The sequence below is a fragment of the Salmo salar genome, chromosome ssa11, assembly GCF_905237065.1.
Source record: "Salmo salar chromosome ssa11, Ssal_v3.1, whole genome shotgun sequence".
NCBI classification, from domain to species: Eukaryota; Metazoa; Chordata; class Actinopteri; order Salmoniformes; family Salmonidae; genus Salmo; species Salmo salar.
The window spans coordinates 15,075,961-15,081,960 of NC_059452.1; positions in this window are offsets into that span (position 1 = coordinate 15,075,961).

Consider the following 6,000-nt stretch of genomic DNA (forward strand, 5'->3'; position numbering starts at 1 on the left):
ATTGAGCTCAGGTGCATCCTGTTTCCATGATTTGGAAAGACACACACCTGTCTATTTAAGGTCCCACAGTTGACAGTGCACGTCAGAGCAAAAAACAATCCTTGAGGTCAAACAAATTGTCTGCAGAGCTCAGAGATTGGATTGTGTCGAGGCACAGATCTGGGGAAGGGTACCAAAAAAAATCTGCACCATTGAAGGTCCCCAAGCATACAGTGGCCTCCATCATTCTTAAATGGAAGAAGTTTTGAACCACCAAGACTCTTCCTTGAGCTGGCTGTCCGGCCAAACTGAGCAATCGGTGGAGAAGGCCTTGGTCAGGGAGGTGACCAAGAACCCGATGATCACTCTGACAGAGCTCTAGAGTTCCTCTGTGGAGATGGGAGAACCTTCCAGAAGGACAACCATAGCACCACCAATCAGGCCTTTATGGTAGTGTGACCAGACGGAAGCTACTCCTCAGTAAAAGGCACATGACAGCCCACTTGGAGTTTGCCAAAAGTAACCGAAAGACTCTCAGACCATGAGAAACAAGATTCTCTGGTCTGATGAAACCAAGATTAAACTATTTGGTCTGAATGCCAAGCGTCACATCTGGAGGAAACATGGCACCATCCCTATGGTGAAGCATGGTGGTGGCAGCATCATGCTGTGGGTATATTTTTCAGCGGCAGGGACTGGGAGACTAGTCAGGCTTGAGGCAAAGATGAACGGAGCAAAGTACAGAGAGATCCGGGCGCTCAGGACCTCAGACTGGGGCGAAGGTTCATCTTCCAACAGGACAACAACCCTAAGCACACAGCCAAGACAACGCAGGAGTGGCATCGTGGACAAGTTTCTTAATGTCCTTGAGTGGCCCAGCCAGAGCCTGGACTTGAACCCGATCTAACATCTCTGGAGACACCTGAAAATAGCTGTGCAGCAATGCTCCCCATCCAACCTGACAGAGCTTGAGAGGATCTGCAGAGAAGAATGGGAGAAACTCCCCAAATACAGGTACCCAAGAACACTCGAGACTGTAATTGCTGCCAAAGGTGCTTCAACAAAGTACTGATTAAAGGGTCTGAATACTTATTTGTTTTTGCTTTGTCATTATGGGGTATTGTTTGTAGATTGATGAGGGGGAAAAACGATTTAATACATTTTAGAATAAGGCTGTAACGTAACAAAATGTGGTCAAAGTCAAGGGGTCTGAATACTTTCCAAGTGCACTGTTTATCACAGTTTCTTAACCTATAGGCACAACATCGCGAGACATCTGGGAACTTTGCGATACAGACAGGGCCAGGATTTAGGCTTTGAGAAGTCATTGAGAGAAGTCATTGAAATTCTTCCTTAGTTAATTTTTTGCGAAATCTTAAAGGCACAACCAAAATTTGAGCTAATGAACATGTTATTACTCCAACATTGTTAAAGTTTGACATGTTTTCATTTTTGTCAAAAAACAACTTCATATGGAAGGAGAGCCTTTGATTTGACGGCCTGCACATTAGACCCGATGACGTGATTCTACGGATGAGCTTAGCTAGCCAACGTCGCCATAACATCGCCTACAAGTGTGATCGGGGATTTCTATTGGAGAAGCAGTTTTACACCATGCCCAAACCGGACACGCACATGGGTCCGCGTGCGCCAAGGTGCGCAAATTGTTTTTGTCGCCCCACCCCAAACGCGATCATGACAAGCAGGTTGAAATATCAAAACAAACTCTCAACCAATTATATTAATTTGGGGACAGGTCGAAAACCATTAAACATTTATGGCAATTTAGCTAGCTAGCTTGCACTTGCTAGCTAATTTGTCCTATTTAGCTAGCTTGCTAGCTAATTTGTCCTGGGATATAAACACTGAGTTGTTATTTTACCTGAAATGCACAAGGTCCTCTTCTCCGACAATTAATCCACACATAAAACGGTCAACTGAATCGTTTCTAGTCATCTCTCCACCTTCCAGGCCTTTTCTTCTTTGGGCTTTATATGGCGATTAGCATCTAACTTTCATTATATGTTGTATTACCACAACCGACCGACCTCAGTTCATCTTTCAATCACCCACGGGGGTATAACCAATGAGGAGATGGCACGTGGGTATATGCTTCTATAAACCAATGAGGAGATGGGAGAGGCAGGACTTGCACCGCGTTCAGCGTCACAAACAGCACTGACTTCAATTTTACGCTTCGAACACACCGACTGCGTCATTGCATCACTGCTACGTAACATTTTGCGCAGCTAGGCAACTATACTGATGCAGGTATCTTTTGCAGATGGTCGCATGCGGTTGGACACATGGAGGAAATAATCATTTTCGCAGTATCCTCAAAACCGTGTCTTTTTGACACAACTGCTGACAGCTACAGGGACATAAACACAAAAAATGCTGCTTGGAGACAAGTGTCCACGATAGTAGGATTGCCAGGCCAGTTTAGTAGTGGGCATGTGCCAGATGTGGCTAGTTAACGTGACCCACAACAATGAGTCCTGGAGAAGACTAGCCTACCTTCATCAGAGCAGAAGGCACCCCAATTGTCTTTTCATTTGGTAACATTGCATAATTAAAAAAGGATTCTAAACCAACTTTGTGAAAAGTTATAGTCCTAATGAACATTCTGTAAAAGTACATCTGATGTCAAATAGGGACTATTAACTAGAGAGCCCTTTAGCTAGCTAGGTTGCACATAAAAACAATGTATCAAATATCAATCAATTATGGTATCAAAGGCTTTAAAAATGTACTAGAATGTAGCTTAGAGACAAATCGCCATGCGTTCAACTGGGCTGATGGACTCCCGGTAGTTGGTATCCATCCGGATGATCCTGGCTCCAACCATCTGAAGCAGGTGATCGAACTGGCTTCGGTCCAGACGAAAGTAACTTCGGAATTCCTCTCCAAGCAGTCGAAGCTCTTGAATGAGACGGTGGAACTCCCCTGCCTGCTTTCGGGACTTTAACCATCTCTGGACCCACACAGACCTGCGCTTTCGGCGGGGCTGGTCCCGGCCCAACAGCGCGATCAAGACCACCTTCCTCAACGTTGGTCTCATTGTTGAAAGAGCCGACTCTGCTATCTTGACTATTATGTATTTCACTCCAAAGCTGCATTTTGGAGGGAAATTATATTATAGGCTCTCACAATTAATTTGTGGATGTCATCGAATAAATAATATACTTGGCAAATAAATGAATAAAAAAATGTAAAGAAATTCTCCAGTCAAACTGTTTTTATTATGTAATCCCACTTTTTTTTTTTACTGGATATGTGTGCAACAAAAATTCAACAAGGCAAACGCAGCGTTCCATTGGAAATGAATGTACTTCTGGTGTATCGAAACGCAAAAACACAGTCGGTGTGTTCGAAGCGTTAGAACGCAGATGCTGGTTGGCGCGCGCGAGCAGTGTGGGTGCAATGATTGAATAACATGTGTACACTTATTTTGCAACCCTCGCGCATGCGACGAGAGCGGTGTGGTCAGCATGTTAAACCCAATGATGTGATTCTACGCATGAGCTTAGCTAGCCAACGTCGCCATAACATTGCCTACAAGTGTGATCGGGGATTTCTATTGGAGAAGCATTTTTAGCCTTCATACTGTACTGTCTTTGATAATATCCTTCATATTTATTTTACACCGTTTTATTTATTTTACCACGTCTATGCATTTGTTGTCAATGTTTTGGTGTCAAACTGGTGGTTTTTGTGAAGAAAAGTCAATAGTTGGAAGATTTATTAGAAAATAATACTTAGATGCTTTTTAAAAATAAATTAGGGTCTATCTATTAGAAACTCATGGACAATATGGACACAGATGTAAAACATTTATACTATAGATTAATACATTTTTTGAAAGTTATTCAAGTATAAATTATCAAAGTTACAATAGATTGCCATAGATTGAATTACCAAAATTACTGAATGTTCTGGTAACTTTGGTAATTTACCGCTAGCATTGCAACCCTACCTTTTGATTAAAGTATTTTAAAAGTATTTTACAAATTACTTTTATCCACTAGGAATTCAGCTGCACCCACAGTAGGAGTTTTCTTAAGGCTACTATTTCTATATTCTATATTCTATATTGAAATATGCTATGTGTTTTCTATTTAACATTATTACTACACATGAAAGCCAGTGTTTTAGATTTGTATTGGGACCTCTCTGTGGATATTATTCATAAGCATTACATTTAAAACAGAGGCAATAATACTCCAGTGGGTTATAGTAGCAGGAGTGGTGGTGTGTGTATTTCCTTTGTAGTACCCTCCTTCTCATTAAAAACGGTATTTTAGACATAGAGGTGAGGCTAGGGAGTCCTTTTACTTGATCTGCTTTGCATAATCCAATTCAATCCATCCTGTGTGATGAAAAAAATCTATTAACTGTCCTTAATTGGCCTGACATTGCGCACATCACTGTAACACTAATCAATACTGAAATAAGAAATGAAGCCAAAGACCATCTCATTGTATTGATTTTTGGAGAGGAGGTCTAAATATTGCAGTGTAGGAATATGAGCCGGAGGTCCATAATGTGCACTGCACACTGTCTCCTTCTGTGAGAGCCTTGAAGTGGAGCCTACAAGGGCAATTAGAAGGAAGGGGATCCTATCTGTAAACAACAACACTATGAGGAAGGGAGAGATGAGACCTTGATCTCATTAATAACACTATGATAAAGGAGGGGTAAAGTGCTTTAGTTGAAAGGCTTAACAGAGATGAAGCACATTCATTATAGTAAATGGCTTTGTTTCTTATTAAAGTAGTTGCACAGAGGTATGATGGTGAACTATGGGGTCAAGAGACTCCCCTTGCCCCAGTAGTAGCTATATGACAGAAGATTGCATTTCACAATAACCTCCCTCAGCCTTCCCCTTCACATCCATCCTCTCATTCTTTCTCTTTCTCTTTTCTCTTCCACTCTTCTCTGTGCCTGTCTGTGCCTGCATGATGTGTGTACTGTCAAGGAAAGAGAGAGAGAGAGAGAGAGAGAGAGAGAGAGAGAGAGAGAGAGAGAGAGAGAGAGAGAGAGAGAGAGAGAGAGAGAGAGAGAGAGAGAGAGAGAGAGAGAGAGAGAGAGGTCTGTGGGGCCGTCTGCTGCATGCAGCCCCACGGCCAGCCAAGCCGCCAAGCAGGAAGTAGAGCTGGGGCTGCTTTCCTCTCCCAGGTCCTGCCTTCTAGAAATGGCCACCTGTTCAAGGGGCTCTCCCTCCTCTCTCCCTCCTCTCTCTCTCTCTCCCCTGGCCAGGACCAGCTGTGCCAGGGACCCCCCCGCTCTGCCTGCCCAGCAGAGGACACAAGCTGGGACAACATGCCCCCTATGCCTGGCAGACGGACAGAGACAGAGACAGACAGGCAGAGACAGACCAGGCAGAGACAGGCAGGCAAGCAGGCAGGCAAATCAAGGCACACTATGTACCCAGTGATGAGATTGTCTCTTGTAGACAAAGGTTCAATCCTAATGGGCTTTAGTATGAGCGGTTAAGTTGACCTCCTCTGCCTGCCTAGTCTGTGCATAGGTTTCATAAACATTTTGAGATCATGATACTTAGTGTGACAGACAGTACTGAGGAACGGGGGAGGGGAAGATTAACAGCAGACAGTAGGGTTAATATACAGTACCTATGTAATCTTCCTGAGGTTCATCTCACATGTGCTTATGTGTTTCTCTTTTCCTCTCCAGGGGAACACTCTGGCACTGTTCCCCGGGCAAGCCTATCAGATGGCCGTGTCTTGGCAGGTGATACTGCACGTGTGAGAGCACACTCTGCACGTCAACAATGCCACTTCAGCAGATAATGGTGTCTCCTGGCCTGAAGGAAGTTCACACCGTCTGTCTGGTGCCACCTGCTGAGATGACGGATGGGTGTGAAGAGCAAAACATCTGGACTGAGGATGTGCGGTATGTAACCTACTGTACAAGTGTTGGGGTCAATTCCATTTAAACTCAGTTTACCTCCTGAATTGAAATGGAATTGACTCCAACCCTGTAGCTTACTGCAGCATGGAA